This window comes from Corythoichthys intestinalis, chromosome 5 (genome assembly GCF_030265065.1).
Source record: "Corythoichthys intestinalis isolate RoL2023-P3 chromosome 5, ASM3026506v1, whole genome shotgun sequence".
In the NCBI taxonomy this organism is placed as follows: Eukaryota; Metazoa; Chordata; class Actinopteri; order Syngnathiformes; family Syngnathidae; genus Corythoichthys; species Corythoichthys intestinalis.
The window spans coordinates 14,977,659-15,002,896 of record NC_080399.1 but is presented as its reverse complement, the minus strand read 5'-3'; positions in this window follow the sequence as shown (position 1 = coordinate 15,002,896).

The window sequence follows — 25,238 nt, the reverse complement described above, 5'->3', positions numbered from 1 at the left end:
AAATGTATGCTTTTCCAAAAAGCTCAATTTCTCTTTTTTCGTCTGAAATTGGAAAATTGCTCAAACTAAGCTATTTTCTAATGCTGATTTCTAAAGGATGGAAAAAGATATGAACGTTTTTTTCCTGCTGAAAGAAGAGAGTCTAATCTTTCTTTTGGTGGGTTCCATGTTGATATAGGAATAGAACTGAATTTTCTGTGGCCCTTGCAAAATTAGTCAAAATCCAGTTAAACGGCCGTGAGCGAAAGTGGTTGCTGCGGAGAAAATGGCTGGGAGTGAATGTGTTAATAAAGACAGGCATTTTTAAACTCTATTCTTGTTTAAAAATAATTCAGTGGGACAGTAACATGTTTAAAACTTATAATTATCACATTTAAAGTGCTTAAAAACATTTATTAAAATATAAATATATACATAATTTTTTTTTTCTAAATACTTTGGGGGGAAAAGTGAAAAAACATGTCATATGTGTATCTCGTTCCAATAAATACATTGAGGTGGGGCTACTTCGCGGTTGTCCACTTATTGCGGGGGGTACTGGTCCCGTTAACCGCGAAGAACGAGGGATCAGTGTACTCTTGTGTAGAGTTTGCATATTTGCTAGTGTAACCCGGGTTCCTTTGAATGGTTCTTTGAATTCTGTCATGTACTACTATCATAACAAATATGACAGTAAATAAGCCAATTAAGCCAACACTGATGCATTGCTAGAGTGACTTATTCATGATTGGGTGTACCCAACCTTATTATTTTTTATTTGTGATTCTTGCATGGATGATGATTCACAACAACCCTCTACCACGGCTTCTGTCTCTACTGAGTTTTAAAATGATCATTAAAATTAAATTAGAAGCACTTTTTGTTAAGATCATCTTCCAAACTATTGGTTTTTGGTCATTTATTCCGAACCATGCCTGTGGGAGATTTCTTTGGGTGTATTCTGCTTATCTTGAAATCCAAACATGTGATTAGTTTGATAGCAAATAGAAAACTGATGAATTTAAAAGGTGTCATGCGGGATTTTGGGCAAAAACATCGACCATTTGGGACATGTTTCTTTGCCAGAAATTATTGTCACATCAAATCCAGTCTATTAGCTGAAATTGCACTTTAAAACACCATTACAGGGGAACTCAGTTTGACCTTCTCTAAACTTTTGAAAGCACATGTCCAACTAATCAATGTTTTAATGCTTTATTTAAACCTTTCAAATTTGAGGTGTTTGAATTGGCCAAAAGATTTCTTGGTTCAATTAGAATTGGTATTTAAACAGTCCTCTTCATCCTTCTATTCACATTTTGTCATCATGAGAACATGAAGATGTCTGAGTGACAATTGATCAAAAGTACCTGACAATTGTGGGTTTTCAAACAAGATGTTCTCAGAAGAGTGTTATATCAGCAGATTGCAGCACAAACTGTTTTTAGAATAGTACAAAAATGAATGTTCTTGGAAGTTAGTTTAATACATTTTTTGATTAAACAGCTGTTGTGAAATTTGCCTTTCAGATCCTTGTTTGAGAATGGCATGTTGTGCATAAATTAATGAAACATTCAACAGTTGAATCATGTGCATTTAAATGTTTAGAAAGCATTTTTGTGTGAATTACTATGTACCTACTAGGGGTGTAACAGTACACAAAAATCTCGGTTCGGTGCGTATTTCGGTTTTGAGGTCACGGTTCGGTTCATTTTTGGTACAGTAAGAAAACAAAATGCAAAATATAAATGTGCTAGTTGTTTATTATACACCTTTGTGCTTTCAACAATAGGGACATTAGCCTATACAAAGCTAGAATTCTGCTCAAAAAGTAGCGGGTATTTAAAGATAATCCAACAACAATTTGCCTTTCAGACCCCTCGTATTGGTCAGCTTTCTTTCTGAAAGAAAGAAGAAAAAAGAAGTCCTGTGCTAAAGAGAATAGCAATCCCAATGACAAAGATTTTAACATGTATTTCACAAATGAAATGCCTCAATTAATCTTTTTTTTTTATCTTATGAGCGGTTTTCAAAAGCTTTATTGGTGGAATTTCTCAACTTAGAGCGCCACACAGAAATTAATATATTTGTGTAAGCAGGATCTGTGTATTATTCTTTATTATTTAATTACAGGTGTTTGAAAATCGACCGGATCTACTGTATTTTTACACGAGTGACTACTACCGGTAGTAGTATTGATGCAGGAAGGTCGCGTCTCGCGTCAAATAATAAACTCTGCCGTTCTTTTCGCGTGCGTCGTGTTGAGCTGCTTCTGGGACGCGTCTAACACGCGGCCGCACTGCGACTGGTGTGCATTGGCTGATTGACTTTAACGCCCGCGTTTCACTGCGTTCTCGCGGCGGCCACGTTGTCGCGCCGTTCACGTTTCTGGGTTATACTGTCCTACTGTGTTGGTCCTCATTATAGTAGAGAAGACGGAGTAAATATAATCTACACAAAGAAACTGTAACCCGATCGACTCACAGCCTCAGGTTACATTACGTCAGAAACTCGTTCGGTATGCCTCCGTTCCGAACCGAGCATCACGTACCAAAACTGTTCAATACATATACATGTACCGTTACAACCTTAGTACCTACAGTGAAGAAAATAAGTATTTGACCCCCCTGCTAAATTCTTCCAATTTGAAATTATGGAGAAGTCTGAAATTTTCATCGTAGGTGCATGTCCACTGTCAGAGAGATAATCTAAAAAGAAAAATCCAGATATCACAATGCATGATTTTTTAAACAGAATTCTGACCCTGAAAGACCTGTTAGTCTGCCTATTAATAGTCCACCTCCACTCCATGTATTATCCTGAATCAGATGCACTTGTTAAGGTTGATAGCTGCATAAAGACACCTGTCCACATCATACAATCAGTAAGATTCAAACTTGTAATATGCCCAAGATAAAAGAGCTGTCCAAAGACACCAGAGACAAAACTGGACACCTCCACATGGCTGGAAAGGGCTACGGAGAAATTACAAAGCAGCTTGGTGAAAAAAGGTCCACTGTTAGAGTAATCATTAGAAAATGGAAGAAGCTGATGGTCAATCTCAATCATAGTGGAGCCCCATGTAAGATATCACCTGGGGTCTCAATGATCCTAAGAAAGGTGATTAATCAGCCCAGAACTACACGACAGGAGTTGGTCAATGACCTGAAAAGAACTCGCACCACCGTTTCCAAGGTTACTGTTAGTAATACACTAAGACCTCATTGTTTGAAATCATGCATGGCACGGAAGGTTCCCCTGCTTCAACCAGCACATGTCAAGGCCCGTCTTAAGTTTGCTTATGACCATTTAGATACAGAGGAGTCATGGTCAAGTTTAGTGGTCAGATGAGAGCAAAATAGAACCTTTTGGTCATAATTCCACTCATAGTGTTTGGAGGAAGAAGAATGATGAGTACTATCCAAACAACACCATCCCTACTGTGAAGCATGGAGGTGGTAGCGTCATTCTTTGGGAGTGTTTTTTCTGCGCATGGGACAGGATGAGTGCACTGTATTAAAGAGATGATGACTGGGGCCCTGTATTGGGAGATTTTGGGGAACAACCCCCTTCCTTCAGTCAGAGCATTGAAGATGGGTATCGAGCATCGATGGGACCCGGTCCTAACATTCTGGTTCTCCCGGAATCGTTTGAATTTTTAAATTTCGATTCCATGTTTCGATGCCCTGACTGCCAAGCGGAAAAAAATGCTGCTGAAAACCACGAAGAACAAGCCACAAGAAACGTGTGTTTGTGCATTGCAACTTGATTACAACCATGGACATGGTGCGGTGGCGCTCAAAAATTTGGCTTAACTTTACAAAATGGCTTAACTTTACAAAAAAAAAAAAAAGACCAGTCAGCTCAATGCAACATTTGCAACACAACTATATCATGCAAAGGTGGCTGCACAACCAATTATGCACGACCGGCTTCATTGAATACAAGAACCAAGTGTATAGCTAGCGGAGTGCTACGTAGTTGACATGCTGCGCTGTTAGAATCAGGTAAGTAAAACAATACATTACATCTGTCTTCTGCTGTTCCCGCGATCCGACCCCGGATTAAGCAGTAGATGATGGATGGATGGATGGATGGAAAACAGTACGAGAATAAATCGTATTATTACGTCGAGCTATGCTCGATATCATGTATATAGAATTAGATGCGAAATGACACTTGCTGGCGTTAGTAAACAGGCGCCATCTTAAAGCAGCAGGCGCCTCCATTAAAATCAACAGGATTTAAAAGATTTTTGTTTTGGAATCTGTTGTGTTGCTTATTAAGAAAGAAGCGGCCATATGAAGGATTCGATTACTTTTTTAATGAACTCGTAGTAGTGAAAACATAGCATCACATCACAAAGCATCCTAGCCAAACACTTTCATCTCTTCTTCTCCGCATTATACGTGCACTTTCCTACAGTGCCACTCACTGGCCTAACTGGTATTGTCACAACATAAACAGTGCATGTGTCTGTAAACACAACAGAATCGGTTTTACAAATAGGAAAACATTATTTTGCCTCATCTTTATCAAATTATAATCAATAGAAGAATTTATACACATGCTTCGTCGTAGCTCCCAGCTAAGCTACGTGTATGGCAAAATAATATAAGCAAATGTTTTCTCCGTGAGCTTTTGAAAAATAAGCATCTTTGTGAAAGTGCACTCCTGTGGAAAGAAACTTCATCACATTCGAGTTCAAAGACTGATATTTATATACAAGTTAAAAATAATCCTGTGAGAAGTTCATCTAATTAATAATTTTCACATTAATTGTATTAATAATAATAAATAATAATAATAAATTTTGAATCTATAAATAATATTAATGATCAATTTAAAATTCATATAATTAAAAAAGAATTGAAGTTGACATTAATATGAACTAGGGCTGTCAAACGATTAAACATTTTAATTGAGTTAATTACAGCTTAAAAATTAATCGTAATTAATTGCAATTCAAACATCTATAAAATATGGCATATTTTTCTGTAAATTATTGTTGGAATGGAAAGATAAGACACAAGATGGATATAAACATTCAACATGCGGTATATAAGGACTGTATTTATTATAACAATAAATCAACAAGATGGCATTAACATTATTAACATTCTGTTAAAGCGATCCATGGATAGAAACACTTGTAGTTCTTAAAAGATAAATGTTAGTGTAAGTTATAGACATTTTGTATTAAAACCCCTCTTAATGTTTTCGTTTTAATAAAATTTGTAAAATTTTCAATCAAAAAATAAACTAGTAGCCCGCCATTGTTGATGTCAATAATTACTTACAGAATGCTCATGGGTACTGAAAACCTGTAAAATCATTTGCACCCAAGCGCCGGCAGAGGGCAGCAAAACTCCATAAAACACAATTAACAAGTGGGCAGTTCACTGTACTGTCATTTAAATCTGTCTGAGTGGGGCATGTGCGTTAATTGCGTCAAATATTTTAACGTGATTAATTTAAAAAATTAATTACCCCCAGTTAATGCGATAATTTTGACAGCCCTAATATAAACTAAATAAAACTTTTTTTTTTTTAATTTTTTTTTTATCGACCTTGCCTCTTAAAAAAAATCGGAATCGAGAATCGTTCGGAACCGGAATTGAAACATGGAAATGGAATCGTTCAATTTCAAACGATGCCCAACCCTAGTCATGACTGGGTCTTCAAACATGACAATGACCCGAAGCACACAGCCAGGAAAACCAAGGAGTGGCTCCGTAAGAAGCATATCAAGGTTCTAGCCTGGCTTAGCCAGTCTCCAGAACTAAACCCAATAAAAAAACCTTTGGAGGGAGCTCAAACTGTTTCTCAGCGACAGCCCAGAAACCTGACTGATCTAGAAAATATCTGTGTGGAGGAGTGGGCCAAGATCCCTCCTGCAGTGTATGCAAACCTGATGAAAAACTACAGGAAATGTTTGACCTCTGTAATTGCAAACAAAGGCTACCTTACCAAATATTAACATTTCTTTTTTCAGGTCTTCAAAGACTTATTTGCAGCTGCATCACACAAATCGTTAAGAAAAATCATACATTGTGATTTCTGGATTTTTGTTTTTAGATTATCTCTCTCACAGTGGACATGCACCTATGATGAAAATTTCAGACCCGTCCATGATTTTTAAGTGGGAGAATTTGCAAAATAGCAGGGTATTCAAATACTTATTTTCTTCACTGTATTTGTTGAGGCAGTTGGGGTTCAAAGATAAGGTCAACAAGTATGTTGTGCTTCTTGCCATCTGACAGTCGAGTCATACTTAATTAACAAGCCAAAGGTATCAGATCATTTTGCAATCTCAAACATTGATTTTGAAAAAACTTCAACCTGATACTAAATTTTGGCCATTGATTAAATTAGGTTTTCTAATCCAATCACGGTAATTGATCATTGTTTCTTCTTTTTAATAGTTTTTCTATATTAGAAAATCCATCTTTTGGATTTGACGTAGTGGAAGTCACTGCACCTCATTGTAAGTCAGGACAGGCCCGTGTTCGCCCGTCCATACTCCACCTCAACCTGTACCTCGATCCTGCACCATGACAATGACAAAGTGCTCAAAAAATGATCCATGCCAGGATGGCTGCTATTTTTTCTGTTACCGTCGTATTCTGCTCGATGGATGATGGATGCGGGATCAGCCGATGTCATGAATCTTGCTCTCACTGGAGGATCTCGTGTGGACGGGGGGAGTGAGCTGGAATTTTAAATGTGCGTTCAAAAATACCCGACAATCCAAGAAACAACGCCAGATGACCCATCGGGGTCCGGAAAGGGCAACGGTCAAATGCTATCTGATCGATGTGAAGCAGTCTAATGAGATTCGTTGCATACATTAGCTGAGGCAAAACATCTTTCTTTCAATACCGTAGATAACAATGCTCACTTTTCGAGTGACACGGTCAGAGCTTGAGCTCTGATTACAGTTTGTTGGTGTCACAGCAGGTGTGTGTGTGTGGTAGAGTGCTTTCACACGAGACCAAGAGGACCAAGGTCTGGTTGGCGAGCTACCTCGCAGCGACACTTGCAAATGAGTTGTTGAAAAAGTTCAGCATTCACACTGTGCTAACCGAACTTTCCAAATAGCATCAGGTAGATGAAAGGCACTCATTGATTGGACAAATAGAAGAGGAAATGCCTCCCTCTGCGAGGGGAGGGAGCGTGGAGCATCACGGCGTGGTGCTGTGATGCTGCACATAATGTAGCATAGCATTATTTTTACATGTTAAACTGTATAGAGTTTTTTTTTTTATTAGGCTTTTATTTTGCAATGTCAATATAACTGTGCATCTGTATGCTTTTTTGTCAACTGACTGTTTTGTGAAGCAGAAGTTTGTTCGTATGCACGTAAGTTCGAGGGGAAAAAAACACAACATAATTTAGCATAACATAGCAAGTCGCCGCTCGGCCAGCTCCCGGTCGCGCCGAGCAAACTGGAGTATATACAGTGTATCACAAAATTGAGTACACCCCTCGCATTTCTGCAGATATTTAAGTATATCTTTTCATGGGACAACACTGACAAAATGACACTCAGGGTAAAGATGGTGGACTGGCCAAGCAGGTCTCCAGACTTGAACCCAATAGAACATCTTTGGGGGATCCTCAAGCGGAAGGTGGAGGTGTGCAAAGTCTCAAATATCCGGCAGCTCTGCAACGTCATCATGGAGGAGTGGAAGAGCATTCCAGTGGCAACCTGTGAAGCTCATGTCAACTCCATGCTCAGGAGAGTAAAGGCAGTTCTGGATAATAGTGGTGGACACGCAAAATATTGACGGTTGACATGTTGTATGTTAATATTGACAACTTTCACGAAGGGGTGTCCTCACGTTTGTTGCCAGGGGTTTAGATATTAATGGCTGTATTTTGAGTTATTTTGAGGGGAAAATAAATTAACTCTATTACCACATTGGCCCGAATATAAGACGGCCCTGATTATAAGACGACCCCCTCTTTTTCAAGACTCAAGTTTGAAAAAAAGACTTTTTGAACACCATATTAATTTTTATACAGAAAATAATTACAGTACAAAACAAATTATAACAATATATTTGAGAAATATATTTAATATATTGTATATATGGGTATATTGTCTAGACCGCTAATATAAGACGACCCCCTCTTTTTCAGTCTTATTTCAATGCAAAAAACACTTACACTGTCCAACACGGTATATAAGCTGTACACTGTACTTAAATATCTGCAGAAATGCGAGGGGTGCACTCACTTTTGTGATACACTGTAAAAAAATGCATCGGGGAAAATTAAACCACGAAAGGGAACCGTGTGGTAACCCAGGTCACACAGGCAAGCTTTCGCTCTCACTTTCATTTTGGACTGTTGAATTATCACCACTTCCAGGCGAGTGGGACTCACAAAATGGCCGCCCGAGAAGCTCCGCCTGTCTCGGCCAGTCACTCTCACGCAATACGTTCAGCAACAGCATGCAAAACACAATCAGCACATTAGAACCCAATTCTGTGTATCAAATGCAACTGCTGAGTGCAGCACAACAACATTTGGCCATGGCTAATCAAGTCAGTATACATCTCGCCTAATGCAATCTTCTGATATGCTTGCAAGCATGACCAGTTGTTTTTCACTGAAACTGCTGATCGTTAGTTTTGCCTCAGATAATCATGGACTATAACTGCCAACAATAATCATGGACTTTTAACTGCCAACCAGCAAGGCTCATGACCTATTTTGTAAGATTAGTTAATCACCAAACAGACACACCTCCTTTTAAGTACAATATAAGCAACGCCGAGCTCTCTGTTAGGTGTGCATTTCTCTACACAGCTTTTGTTCTGTCATTGAATGCACCCAGAAATTTCTGAAATTAAAACTGCGCATAAATGATCTCTTGCCTCCAGTCTTTATTCTGCAATCCAGTCTAGCCTGAATTGAAAACGAACACGCGGAGGACCTGAAAGACTGCCTCCAATACTAATCATCTGTCATCTTGCCATTGTTGATTTTGAATAGCGTCCGCGCTCTACAACCGCTTTTAAGGATGCCCTCCATGTACTGCCAAAGCCTAGAGCATCATAGCTCCATGCTGTGAAGCTGCACATAAAGGAGCAAAAGCGCACTTAAAGCGGACCAAGACCCATGGTTTTTGAGCAGACCAGAAATCGGTTGTCTGGTCTGGAGTTTGAATGAGCGTTCACATTTACAAAACAAAGTGGACTATCTGAGAAGAAGAACTGTGGTCCGTTTAAAACGAACCAAACAGTACTTGTGTGAAAGCGCCTTAGGCACCTGTTCTAGAAGGTTATACTGCTGTCCTGTAATTAGCAAATATGCCACTCTTGGTTACCTCTTGCATTTACAAAGCTTCATTTTGCAGCATGAGCAGAGACATGATGGCAGCTTGTCATTGATAGCAGCTCATCAGTTTGGTGTGCAGGACTATGAGATGTGCTGCCATTCATGCCGAAGTGGAATATTCCCCTGTAAGGATGAAGTCCTGCCAAATAGAGTATCTAGTAGATCAGCAACTTTGGTTGGCATCTCTTATATTAGATATTACTGAATTTCTCAGTTCTACCATCAGTAGCGTATTCCATAGAGGGAGCTTGCAAATGCAGTGTCACTCAGGTTTCTAATGTGGCATAGTGGCTGTTCATTATAATGCTTCAGAATAGACACCAGCAGGTGAGAGACGTCTTATCTGTCACCTCAGCTTCTTTCCCAGCATGGTTATGGAGATTCACGTTTCATTATAAACCATTGTGCTACATTTGCAACATAATACTTACGTAAAAGAAGGCATTGTAAGTACTTTTCTTTTGCACACTAGCAATGTTGGTTACAATGTTATGTTGGTAACTTTGGAACAATTTGGACAATCACTTCAAGCATTCAGGCTAAATATCCCAAATAAATTTAAATTTTTGTATAAGAATATGGTCTGGTCACAGTATAATGACATTTGCTGACAATGTGTGTTGATGTTCTTGTAAATTGGTGTATATAATGAAAATTATTGTTGATGAGCCAACTCTGAATTTGTTTGGTCTAGCTGGTTGTCTATTGGTTTAGTTCTATTTATTCATTTATTTTCATAAGTTTTTTTCTTCCTACTCCCTTTTGAGTGCAAATAATTATTTTGAACTATACTGTATATCTGTTTATTTTTGCGCATGCTCGAAATAAAAAAAGCATCATCATCACCTATGACTGATTTAATGAGTTATCTTTGTGTTTGGCAGAAAACACATTGCTGAAAAAGCAGTTTCTGTTCTTGCACCCCTCTTTAAAATAATCTGCTGTATTTTAAGACAAAATAACTGATGTGTTTGATCGAACAATATGCCTTAGCAGTTTCATGGCGCATTATGCCCCCCGGACTATTTTTAATTTGTCCGTTTTACCCTGCAGACCCCAGTTTACAGACACTGCGCAACTGCTTTTGTTTCAACCCAGCCATAAAAAAGTTCTATCATGTTTAACTTAGAATTAATGTCTAATATTTAGTTAAAAAAATACTTTAAAACAATTTTCACTTGCATATTTTAGACTTTTGAACAAAATATAGCACAATGAAAACAATAGTGTGTGTAAATAGGACACTGATATCTACCTCATAACTATCGCTTACCGTATTTTTCGGACTATAAGTCGCACCAGCCATGAAGGGCCCAATGAAGAGGAAAAAAAACATATATAAGTCGCACCAGAGTCTAAGTCGCATTTTAGGGGGAAATTTACTTGATAAAATCCAACACATGGAACAGACATGTCATCTTGAAATGCAATTTAAAGTAAAAAAAAACAATAGAGAACATGCTGAATAAGTGTACAGTATGATAATGTTACATGATGCATGAACAACGAAATGCAAAAGTGGCCGTTATGTTAACGTAACATAGCTATTAAGTTATTCAGAGAACTATAGCATAAAGAACATGCTAACAAGTTTACCAAACGATCAGTGTCACTCCAAAACACCAAAATAACATGTGAAATGATATAACAATGTGTTAATAATTTCACACATAAGTCGCTCCAGAGTATAAGTCGCACCTCCAGCCAAACGACAAAAAAACTGTGACTTATAGTCCGAAAAATACGGTAATTGTATTTTTTTTGTTACTGTCGCATTTTCCCCGATATTTTAGATGATAAATTATAGGTCCAAAGAAAAATTGGCAAAAAAAAAAAAAAAAAAAAAAGTTTAAAAGGGTTAATATTTAAAAAACAAAATCTCGACCACTCCATTTTGTCTATGACTCTGCATCGCGGCCCTTGTTATATTACCGTGTTTCACCCATAAATCCCCCACAAAGTCTGGCTGTGGCCATTCACATCTGAGTCTTGACACTCGGTGATACATGCTAAGCGGAGTTTTTGGATTAAAACAAGGTAAATACGCGATAATATCTCGTTAAAATCATCGTGTATTTAACTATGCTCTCAAAAGCCACAAAAAGACATACGTTATAGTCGAACGCTAGCGCGAGAATTATGGACACAGCAGGCTAACGTGCTATTCATTAACTTTTCGACCCTTGTTGCAGTTTGGATTGTTTATTATGGGATGATATCAATGTATTAGATACATTAGATACTTAAATCATAAAGCCTTGGTCCTAGACTTCAAGGTTAAATACAATAAATAGTGTTATGTACTCACATGTATGTTTCCTTTATGCATATGGAGCCTTTTATTCTCAGTATCTCGCATTCACATTCTTTAATCATAATTGTAAAAATATTTTAAAATCCCACAGCAAAAATTAAGATATTATGGTATCGGAATTTAACCCCTATTATTTCCCTCGAAATGTTTTTTCTTTACACAGATTAAAATTGAGCCAAATCAAAAATCTATGCAGTAAAGTTATCATTAACTATACAGCTAACTCTCCATTTAGCCATGTTTATTTACAAAATAAAACACATAAAATCTACATTAACTCACACACAAATTTCCTTTATTTTTATACATCTACCCACATGTCTTAGTGCATGCATAGTGATTATCAAAGATTTGAGTAGACAAGGGGATCATCTTGAAGTGTTCGTTATTTATTATGTACCAGGATGGGTGTCCAAAACTTTTTTTTAAATGAGAAACATAAAATAAATTTCAAAGAAATGTATATTTTTCACTCACCTGATTTGACCTGCTTTTAAGGTGTCAAAAAATGCCCTCTTCTTCAAAAATTTCCCCCCAGAAAATAAAGATTTTAAGCTTTCCAATGATGAATCACGCATGCATATAGGACAATTTTGAAATTTGGCCAAATTGGGGGTCTCAGAGCAGAACTTCAAGTCACCTGAGTGTTTTCCGCCATATGTACAGTAGATTCATAAAAATAGAAATACATTTAAAAAAAAAAAATGGCAAAACGTTGCTGTTGTGGAAAAAGGCAGCAGGCTTATATACAAACAAGTGGGGATTTTTTTCTTTCTTTTTTCTTTTAAAAAGTTCTGTTCAAAACTCAAAGTCAAACAAGTTCATTTAATCAGCTCTGCTACTCTTCGTTGGTGCTTCATCTCAGGACTAAAACATAATGGATATCCTAAACAGTGTTGACACAATCCCTCAATTTGTTGTCGTGCTGTGAGTAATGCGACTGCGGTTGCTTCATCAAAACGCTAAGGAGTCAAATTGTTCTTCAAGTGTGATGATAAACGCCGGGCATAGGGCGGTCTCCCAAAAACTTTGCCGACTGCTCGTCACTTCAGAGCCAATTAACGGAGGAAAGGAGCTGTGGTTGTTAACGTTTGAGTACATTGGGTTTGTTCAAGTGGACCTCATCATGAATGTTGTTATCGGCACAAAGCATGCTTGTGAACAGTGGCACGGCCAGAGCAAATACTTTGAATAGCGTTTTGTGGCTGGCTTGACTAGAGAAACTCCACATACAAGCTGAACTTTTAAAATGTGTAAGTGTAGTCATACGAACCCATCAAGAGAATTGGCTTTTTTTTTTTAATTTGTTTTTTGTTGAAATATTGGATAATTTGGTCAATTTTCTTATGTGCAACAGTGATAAAAACCTAAATAAAAGCCATTATTTACAGGATGTGTCCACTCAACACGGGAGCAGGCATTTTATCAATGTTGGTACAGTTTTAGCCAATCAAATACCAGAGTCAAAAATTGCCCGTCTTTTGTTATATAATTAATGCACATTATCACATGCACCTGTGCACAATAGCGTACCGCACGTAACATGTCACCTTTGCTCATTAATATTCATAACGTTAGCAACTGTTGCTAGGGGGGGTCAAACTCACGTTCGTCCCTCATGCTAGATACATGTAAATCAAGGGCGTAGGTTTGCATAGGGACGGTAGGGACATAACACTACCAACATTTCAGGACGCTCAAATTGTCCCCACCAAGTTTTAAGCAACCTTATTTGCATTATATAACGACTTTATATTATATAGGAAATTTAGAATGTCTTCCCAAATCAGACCCGGCGGCATGGGCGGGCATTAGGGGGCCGTGCCCGCCCTGAGGGACGGCCGTGCCCGCCCTCGCTCGATTAAACTGAATTGTGTAATGTTTTTTTAAATCTTCCACAAAAACATACACACACGGAGAGGATGAACCCTACATTCCAGTGTTTTTCCACCGATTGTGCCGCCGCCGTGAGAGATCGTCAGGTGTGCCGCGAGAAATTATCCAATGTCGCCTTTTTTTTAACATCGTCGGGCAAAGTTGCAGTAGGAGGCAAGGAGTAGGCAAAAAGTTCTCGGTTGTGTGCAGATGAGTCATGTTGCGTTCAAGAGCTGCTCGGATTTGTAGCCATCAGCCACCTTGCTCTCCGCAACAATGTGGACCCCAGCACGTCTACTGTTCATTATTTGACTCGTCAAGTGTCGATATACACAAAAGTGTCCTTTCCATTTTATCCATATGTGACGACCGTTGATCCCCCCTCTTTGTTTTATTCCAACACATTATCGAGGACAGCAAGGTGGGAGAGGGCTAGAAAACCGAGCAGTTCTTGAACGCGACACGAGCGGCTATCTAGCGCCATGGCGCCATACAAGCTTAAACGTATTCTCCAAACGAACGCCTGTCGCTTCAGAACAAGTCGATGGACTATTTTGTACACCTTCGTGAAAACACAGAGAAATGGGCAACTTTTTTGAGAAAAACTACAAAGGTAAATAAGAAAGCCCTGAAAGCCAGTTACTTTGTTGCTAAATCCCAAAAGTCCCAAACTGTGGCAGAGACGTTAATACTACCTGCCTGCAAAGCCATTGTCAGCGAGACGACCAGCACTGATGTGCTTAAAGACATTGCTCAAGTCCCCTGTCTGATAGTTTTTCAAGCCTAATTGCTAAACGTTTCACACTGAGTAAGTACAAATACTGAGAAATTATTTTATAATTTAATATACTGTACGGAAAATAATTTTGGAACATTTTGGTGTGGTGTGCCGCGAGATTTTTTCCAACGTAAAAACGTCCCGTGACTCAGAAAAGGTTGAAAAACACTGCTCTAGTCATCCTATAAGATCGGTCGTCATTCAATTCAACCAATCTGAGCAGCGAATGTAGGCAATTTCTAGCCAATCACAGATAAGGGGGGCGGGCTGAGTAGCCAGCCATTGGGTACTGCGATTGGATAGGGATTGCTCCGGTTACAGAAATGGCGATTGAGCGCCTCCTCTGTTGTTAATTCAAATTGGAATGGACATCCGTGTTTTTTTCAAGAAACTAAAGACGAACTCAAGCCATGACAAAGACACGGCCGAAAGTCAACATGAAGGGATAGCGCTGCCACCTCCTGCAGTTACACTGACTGACACTATCATCAGAAAATATAACGGGTAGAAACGCCACTGTTACGGCTAAATTTACGTTGAAGAAGTGTGGCCACCCCCCCCCAAAAAAATGTAATGCCCCCCGTAATTTCTTTCTGCAGCTGGGTCTGTCCCAAATGTTGTAAGGATAGAATTGACCCTACCATTAATAAGTGATTTGCATTATGTTCAGACTTACATTTACATCTTTTGACTTGCTGAATGTGCCAGTCCATGTTTTTCCCTCAAACGCACGTTTGATTGGCTGATGACTTGACATCCCCCCCCCCCCAACACACACACTCACAGCCCTCACAAAAATGCAACATGTCGACAACATGCCACCTCCTCCGCCCCCTTTGATTATTTTTTTTCGACCACTAGCAGTAGCAGCCACTGTAAGTAATGTAAAATGAAATCAATGTTGTGGAGGTGGGGAACACACTACTAATTTTGCTACTAAAAGTCCGACCAAAGAGTTAACATTAAACTGTTTGAATTTGCTAACCTGCAAAATACAAGTAGGAAGCTGTTAACATTTATTAGACTTACTAAACTTTTTTTTTGTTGATCCCTGACTACGGATTTTTTTTTCAGTTATACTTGATTTCTTTATTTAGACACACAATGTTGAGTGGGCTTAAGACAAATGTTTATTTTTTGCATTCCTGGATAGTTAAGGGATGATTAACACGTGTATGTTAATGGTCATACACGTTCATATGTTGTTCATATACATGAGAAATGTAGCCCTGACCCCCCCGTTCACCCAATCTGTTTGGTCGTATTAATATCCCGTCCCCAGCAAAAAGTGGACATGTAGGTTATGCTTTTATATCGTCCCTACCAATGTTGAGACCAAACCTACGCCCTTGATGTAAATAGTGTACGAACGAGATGTTTAGTGAGCTACACCTACCAATTCTGTCCGAAAATGATGTCCCTGGTGCCAAATTCACTGGTAAAAATGTGGAAGAACATACAAATGTTCAATTAAAGAGATTGCCTGAGTGTCGAGGGCTGATAAATATGGGGAAAAGAACTGACCTGATCCAGAAGTAGCTTTTTTATCGACACCTTTTTCTTGTGTGCATTGCCTTACACCACTGACAATGACATTCTCCTGTTTCAACAAGCTATTCTTTACCACCATATACGCTTTCTTATATAGTATATCCTCTAGTTGCCTTACGTCTCTGACCGATCTTGGGGGTAATTTATTTTGCTATTTTTGTGTAGCGATCGCAAATGCTACTCAATGACAGCCAACGAACACTTTTAATTTTTTCACTAATAACAAATCTTAATTCTATCAATTTATTTACGCTTCCCCCTTCCTAATGTTATTTCTTTCCAACAGAAAAGGTAAAGCTGTTAAATCTAGAGCTTACCTGTAGGCATGAACAGGCTTACTACAAAAAGACCAAGAACAAACATGGCTTATTTATTTAAATACCCGTGTTTTAGGAAAATAGGCCTACATGGCTATTGTAATACATAATTAAAATTTTAATTTTTTCACGTCATTCATTGTCAGACAGAAGCAGCACGGCAAAACGCCACGCTAAAAAACAAGTAAAAATATCAAAATGGCTTACCTCTTCGGGGCAGGCAAGGGATCAGGATTATCATCTGTAGGACCATGTTCCCCAACAAAATGTTTCTTGCATATGAAGGTGAATGGCTTCACCTTGCTGGCGTTATACTGGTCTTTTGGACGTCCGCACAAGTTGATCCATTGTTCACATTTTTTCCCCTCTGAGTTTTTGGCTTTGGGAAACGTGTGAAGAAAACATCCTTCATATGTGGACGGTCTGTAATGTCAAGAGTCATTTCTACAAGTTCTATAGCAGCAGAGTTTACTCGGCATGTTCTTTTTTTTTTTTATATAGATTACCAGCAGAGAACAAGCAGCACTAGCATACGTTGTATGCAAGTGCGCTTAGTTGACCCCTTCCGGTTTACGATAGTACCGTCACGCAGCCTTTCGGTCTGAAAATAGCATTCGTGCGCTATTCAATTTGTGTGGCTTACATCACAAAATCGCTCTGCTTGTAAGTGTTGTCATTTATTATGTTTTAATATATCATATCATATCATATACAGTGTTGGCCCGAATATAAGACGGTGTTTTTTGCATTGAAATAACACTAAAAAAGAGGGGGTCGTCTTATATTCGCGGTCTAGACATTATACCCATTCAAGACGCTAGATGGCGCCAGATATCATTGAAGCAATGTTCTCTCATGACAGATCTCAGCTAACATTCACGACGCTAGACGGCGCCAGATATCATTGAAGTGATGTTATGTCATGACAGATCTCAGCTACTCTTTTTAGTTTAGCCAGTTTGCAATTTTTTATTGCAATGTTTTTCCTTATTCAGATTTGTTTCAAGACTACAGTTTGCAATTAGACTTCACTTTGATGGTTATGCAGTTATTGCAATTTTGTTGTTTTATCACAATACATGTGTGTTTATTTACATTTCAAAAACCAGAAGCCATTCATTTACGAATGTGATTGCACTTTAGTTTACATATTTAAATGTTCAGATATTACGATTTGAATGAGGCAAAATAACATGCTTTTTCTCTCAAATATATTGTTATAATCATTTGTTTTGGATGTACTGTAATTATTTTCTGTATAAAAATTAATTTGGTGTTCAAAAAGTCTTTTATTAAACTTGAGGCTTGAAAAAGAGGGGTTGGTCTTTTAATCAGGGCCGTCTTATATTTGGGCCATTACGGTAATAATATAATATAATATAATATAATATAATATAATGTATACATTTTTTTCCATCACTTGAATTTTGAAATTAGCTCTTTTGTATACTTAAATACTTTGAAAGTCAGTTATATTGGGGATAGGCCATCCCATGAAATGTCCCTTGAAAGGCATGTTTTGTAAACTTGTTATAATTAATTTCAATAATAATTAACTATTTTGGCGCCATTGTATTAAGTTTGTATTGTATCAACTGCAAATCTATGAGTACTTTAAGTACATTACTACTAACCCAAGCTGACTTTTGTTGTTTAAAAAAAAAAAAAAAAAGTAAAGGTCTTATATTTAGGGTTTCCCATGTCATACTGCTCCCCTGTGCGAGACCACCTTGAGAAGAGTAATCAGCGTTAGGAATTTTGTCATTTATACCTGCCCTGATAAACACTGACTAGCTTGTTGGTGCCAGCACCCATAAAATCAGCAGTCTATTTAATCACAATGCTGCCATCTAAGTCTTTCCTTAGCCTTAGCGCTGTCTGCGTTGAGCTATTGCCACTTCCGTATAGGGTCATCCCGCAAGGCCACCCATAAATTGCGCCGCCATTACCTGTCTTCCGGCGCTTGCTTGATAACACTCATTATGGCTCGACGACCTGGAAGGCAAAGCTTCTCTTCAGGCTTCCTCATCCCCCGGGACAGGGTTGTCTGAGACGCTCCCCCTTCTTGCCCACGGCTCACCTATGCTTTTAAAAGTCATAAAGTGATGCCCCCCCGGAAGTAAGCTAGGAGACAAGAATCACAAGCGGTGATTATTTGATATTGTAAAGTGAGTTACGCCTTCCACTCTCTTGCGGAGATGGAGGAATCATTCCCAAGCATTGAAGAAAGCTTGGGGGGAGGGGGGGGGGGGGGTTGCATGCAGCCATGATGTGTGGCGCTTTATGAGGCTCTTCAATCACTTGGCATGAAGTGTGTTTGAAGCAAGCCCCAACCTGGAGGCGTCAATGAAAGTTTGAGGTCTGTATCGGCTTGGAAATGAAATAATAAGAGGACATGAAGGATGAGCAGTGATCTATCTATTTTGCTTTCTATAGATCATTAACTGAATATAGTGTAGTGCAGTGTTGTCACAGATTACTTGAAAAAGTAATTTAATTACTAATTACTGATTATGCCTTAAAAAAGTAATCTAGATACCTTACTGATGACTTTATTATCAAAGTAACTAAGTTACTTTAATAGTAATTTATCTGTTACTTTTTTTTTTTTTTTTACCAATTTTTCTCCCTATCAGAGGTTGCGCTAGACTTTTTCGTTGTCTGTCATTTTGACTGACAGGGTCATAAAAATCCGGTCATAATCTATTTTTACCAGTCACTTAAATTTTTAAAATGTTAATAATGACATATTCAATAGTATTTAGTTTTCATTCATCTTTAATTAATATTCTGTCCGAACAAGCTTAACATAGAATCCACGCCGCGCCACCACACATCAAGCAGCTGTGCGTTATTAGCGCCTAGCTTGCCTTGAACACGGCTTTTTAGGAAGGGTCGGACTTGACAAGTCGTTACAAAAAAAATAAATAAATAAATAAAAAATTAAAAAAAAAAAAGGATAAGCCTGAGAATGATTGGTTTTCTCTCTGCTCCATATAAGCAATATTTCAACATTGCTTACACGGCCGAGAGTCGGGGCAAACTGCTCGTATGTGTGTGTGACATGCACGAACAGTGCGTGCATGCTATCGATCCATATACTTTGAATATAAACCTGTACAGGGATTATTTATGCCTGTTATTTGTGTCCTCTTTTTAATAAGCAAAATATGATATCCTGGAATGACGGATGACAGCCAGCATGTGTGATTGTATGGTCATTTGTTTTGATGCTTCTGCGCATGCGGGTCGTCTTGCTCGGAGCATGTCGGACTGCGAATTAGTGCACAGATATGACAAAAAATCGGATTCGTGCATTAAGACCTGTAGTATGAACGTAGCCATAGGCTTATTGCTGTTAAAAAGAGGCCACAAATAACAGGCATATATAATCCCCGTTTAGGCTTATATTCAAAGTATATGGATCGATAGCATGCACGCACTGTTCGTGCATGTCACACACACATACGGGCAGTTTGCCCCGACTCTCGGCCGTGTAAGCAATATTGAAATATTTCTTATATGGAGCAGAGAGAAAACCGATCATTCTCAGGCTTATCCTCAAACCTATTTTTATTTTTTTATGACTGTTGTCAAGTCCGACCCTTCCTAAAAAGCCGTGTTCAAGGCAAGCTAGGCGCTAATACCGCACTGCTGCATCGCTACCGTAGCTACCGTACCGTCTCTCGCTTTTTGATGACGTAATTGCTGCATTAAATCCGATTTGCGGGACTGGACAGTACAGACCGCCGCGACAGTCTGGAAAAATGTGGCCCAGATCAGATTTAGACCACATACGAAAGTGACCCAGATCGGATTTGAAATGGTCCCATTCTATGCGACTTGTCACGTTCAGACCGTCAAGTTAATGCCTCACTCGAGTCGGAAAAACACGAAAAAATTGGATTCGTGCATTAAGACCTGTAGTACGAACGTAGCCTTAGTTCGGACACTCAGTTGCCTTGACATTGTTCCGAGTAAGGCCAACGACGTCATGCATCGAGAGACAATAGCTAATTAATATGCTCACTCGCCACCCTGTGGTCTGGGGTGTGAATTGCAACCTGTCAAAATGACGGATGGACTTCAGTTTTTTCCGTCACAATTTTAAAAAACCGGTCAACGACGGAAAATATTCGGTTAACGCGACCCCTGCTCCCTATGCTGCCTCAACATAAGAATGACAACAACAAAAATGTCATCGCATGAAATTAAATCTTTCACATAAGGCATAATCTTTCAGATAGCGGGGGTTTAATTAATCGACGGAGTTGATTTCAACCAACATTGACTCGCGCTAGCTTAGCCACTCCGGAGCCCTGGAACAACAAATAACTGACAAACTACACAGATTTTTTTTTCAAATCAACTCAAACGACTAATTAAACCCCCGCTAACTCGAAGATTAAGCCTAATGTCAAACATTCTGAGCGTCCCCTTTAAAATGAAGACCTAGCTGTTACAAGTTGTAAAGCAATAAAACAAACAACAAAAACGAAGTAAATGAACAAAAATCCTTCAAGGTATTTCATAATGGGTCCAAATTATTTTTCGAACAGTTCATGTAACCTTAGAGACAGTCTTTTTGCTTAGCCAAAACTACAGCTGAGGAGGATGGATATTTAGAATTTCTTTGAACCTAAGCTTTCAAAATCTTCAACAACAGCTGAGCTTCAACCGAGGATTGAACACGAAGAGTGTCAAGATGCTTATTTATATGGCGGAAAACACAGACAAGGCTGAAAAAGCAGTTTCTGCTCTTGCACCCCTCTATAAAATAAACTGCTGTATTTTAAGCCAAAGGAACTGTTGTGTCTGATAGAACAATATGTCTATATGCTGCCATAGCAGATTCATGGCGCATTAAGTCCCTGAACTATTTTTAATTTGTCTGTTTTACCCTAAAAAACCCCATTTACAGACGTTCAATTCAATTCAATTCAATTTTATTTGTATAGCCCTAAATCACAACAAGGTTGTCTCAAAGGGCTTTGCAGAGGCAATATGATACACGGTCAGAAACAGCAGATGAAATAAATAGAGATTAAATAAATAAAGGTCAAGTCCTGGGAATCCTCCATCCTTCGACCCTCCATGCCGGCAAGGAAAAACTCCAAAACTCTCAGGGAGAAACGAGAAACCTTGGGGAGTACCACAGTCAGGAGAGACTAGTGATGAAGAGACTAGTCAACTAGATATTAACATTGGAAAATAGAAATAAAGTAAGACAAGTGATAGGTAGAGTGAGAAAAAGGAGATAGAACTCAGTGGCTTTACTTCCCCCAGCATTATAGCTTCTAGTGCGCAACCACTTTTGTTTCAACCCAGCCATAAAAAGAAGGTAAGAATATTTATTATTCAAAATGTCTGCCATTTTTAGCTTAGAATCATTAACTGATGTCTGATATTTCATTAAAAAAAAAACAAAAAAATTACTTACTCGCATATTTTGAAGTTTTAAAAAAATTTCGTCACAATGAAAAAATTGGCGTCTGTAAAAAAAGTCAAGATATATACCTCATAACTATCAGTTAATTGTATTTTTTCGTGACTGTCGCATAATCCCCAATATTTTAGATGATAAATAATCGATCCAAACAAAGAAAGAAAAAAAAAAACGTTTAAAAGGGTAAATATATGAAAATGAAAATCTCGATTACTCTTTGTCATCTGCGATTTCTGCATCGCGACTCTTGTTATATTACCATGTTTCACCAATAAAATCCCCCCAAAATTGAGCTGTGGCTATTACATCTGTGTCTTGACATGGATGGAGTTTTTGGATTGAAACAAGGTAAGTAAACGATAATATCTCATTAAAATCATGGCGTCTTTAAAATTTGCTCTTACGTGCTCTCACCTCCAGTTAGGGTTTTGCTGTTTATAGATTTTTTTTTTCTTAAATGCCCTCCTGTTCAAAAATTTTCTTCCCCCATAAAATGGACATTTTAAGCTTTCCAATGATGTATCACACGTGCAAATCGGACAATTTTTAATTTGGACAAATTGGGGGTCTTAGAGCGGAAGTTCAAGTCACCTAAGTGTTTTCCGCCATATACAGTTCAGGCCAAAAGTTTGGACAAAACCTAATTCAATGTATAGTACAAATGATGGTTCCAACTCCATTGAAAATGCAACAAATTCCACTTATTAACCCTTATAGGGCATACCTGTGAAGTAAAAACCTTTTCAGGTGTCTGTATCTTGAAGCTCATTGAGATAGTGCCAAAAGTGTGGAAAAAAGTAATACGAACAAAGGTTTTATGCTTTGAAGTAGAATATAAAACATGTTTTCAGTTATTTCACTTTTTTTGCCGGGTTCATAATTCCAGATGTTTATTCATAGTTTTGATATCTTCAGTGAGAATTTACAATGTAAATAGTAGTGAAAATATAGAAAACACACAAATGATGAGGTGTGTCCAAACTTTTGACTTTTTTTTTTTTTTTTTTTTTTTAGGATCATCAACATGTTTTGTCCCCTCTCCCACAGAGGTTAAACTGCACCTATGGTTACAAACTGTAACTGTAAAATGTATGTAAACTGTAGAAGTGCTCTCATTACCTGTAGGCTTTGTTTCGAGTTTTGTCACGTTGTGCTGTAATTCTAAGTGGTTCCTTGAATTGGATATGGAGTTTTTAGCGGTCGACAGTCTTTTTGAGCCGGCGCAAAATTTGCAACGCACAGAGATGTTTTTGTCATCTTTACTGGACAAAAATGTGAAGTAATCACTGTATTTCCAGTGAGCAAATAGAGCCGTTTAGGGGACGGTGGGCCCTTAGAGATCCCGGTAACACCATGCTCTCCATTGAAAGTGAGCTTGCTCAAAAACTGGATTTCACTGATGTTATAAATGACTTTGCTGTCAAAAAAATCCTGGCGCATCACAGTTTGAGGGCTTGATAACCCCAGGGAAGTGGAGGGGGCAGGCACAGGATGTTTAGTTATACTGTTTTGTTGCTTAGCACGCAGGCATAGCACTCTCAGTTGTATTGTATTGTAGCTTACATTGGACAATAGATGGAAATTGTTTATGTTGTGTCACATCACATTACGGTCTGTTAAATTTAACTGTCTGTTTAACTGCACACTGTCATTGCTTGCAGGGGTCGCGTTAACCGAATATTTTCCGTCGTTGACCGTTTTTTTAAAACAGTGACGGAAAAAACTGAAGTCCAGCTGTCATTTTGACAGGTTGCAATTCACACCCCAGACCACAGGGTGGCGAGTAAGCATATTAATTAGCTATTGTCTCTCTTGATGCATGACGTCGTTGGCCTTACTCGGAAAAATGTCAAGGCAACTGAGTGTTTGCCTGGCACGGCCATACTGTTCTCCCTGTATTTTTCAAACACTGAGAGAAAAGTCTGGGACACAGCCTCTCGAGTAGGTACAAAATCAGTCGACAAATCAGATTTGTTTATTTGCGTGACGTGTTCTTCACGAGCAACGTCACTCTTGCGCGCCGAAAGTCGTCTCTACAACAACACGGATGGCGAACGGGAGAGCTGAGAATATGTTCCAATTCGCGGTAAATTCAGTTTTAAATGAGCTAAAACACATCGAAACGAGTCATTGACAACAGTCTGTCTCGCGCTAGCCATGTTGAATAAACTCCGTTCTCCTGGTATGTTTTCTTCCGCGCGCAAGTCCCTCGTCCTGCCCTTGTCGCTTTGCTAACGGCACGTCTGCCCTTCGCTGATTGGTGCACTCCGCTGTCTGTTTGCCTCTTGTTAAGCTTGTTCGGACAGAATATTAATTAAAAATGAATGAAAACTAAACACTATTGAATATGTCATTATTATCATTTTAAAAATGTTAGTGACGGGTAAAAATAGATTATGATCGGATTTTTATGACTCTGTCAGTCAAAATGACAGACAACGAAAACGTCTAGTGCAACCTCTGATTGCTTGCAAAGCGTTAAAGTACTGCGTATGTTGTCGTGACAAGCCTGTGGCAGGGGTGGGGCCCTATAATGGTCTCTTGTCCCCAGGCCCCTGCAAGTATGTTGACAGCCCTGTTCCTAGACCATATTTTGTGCTATGACTGGTTTTATTTTATTATGGTTTCTTTCCTTATGTTTCTCCCATTCTTTCCACTGGTGAGGTGTTGGCTGAATCCATCCATTTGAGATGTGAACAGGTGCACAGAATGAAAATGTGGGTTACTAAGGTAGCTTCTCATGCTAGGCAGCACATGCTTATTAGTTAAGGGTATTTCTGCCATTTTTCCCTGATAATTGCGTACCTTTTTTTTTTTTTTTTTTTTTTTTTTTTTTTATATTTATATGACAGTTAACTTTGAATTCTCATTTTGATTTAGAATTCGAGCAAATGAAAATTTTACCAGCAACCATATACACTCCAAATGAAATTGGAATGTGTTGATTTTTAAATTGTGCTTGCAGATGAAGCACCTTTTTTTTGTGTAGTGTAAATACTCCTCTTCAAACACTTAGGCCAGAATAGCGTGATGTTCAACAGAGGGGATAAGCCATTTCATCAGCCAAATAGAGCGAGAGAGCCCGAGGAGGCCATTCACACTAGTGCCGGGTGCTTGTTAAAACCCTGTGTGCTTCACTTCAAATGGCTTTCTGAACAGCTTGTGGAACGCGAGAGGGCCAACAGGGCAACAGCGTAATACACTACGTGATGTTCACCTCCAGTGTCCCACTCCAAGCTACCAAAAATAGGGTCCATTGATTTATGTTGTTGCACATGTTTCCATTGAGAGATTTGGGAGAATAGAAAACGTTAGAGCCTCCAAACGCGCAGTTGTCTTTACACTTCTCAGTAGTTATAAACAAAACATGAATCAACTGTTTTCTATTTTAAAAAACACTTGTTGTTCATGTTGCATTCCAAAAATGTCAAATTGTATATTTTAGACCTCGGACACCTAATGCTTTGAAACAACAACCACTTGTGTTTCACTAGCAACGTTTACATGCTGACTTTTATTCATACCGATTCAAATAATTCCGAATGGAAATTTCAGATCAGCTGTTTACATGTCACTTCATCTATTCCGATCCAGCGTTTACATGTGTCTGCCTTTATTCCGAAAGGACGT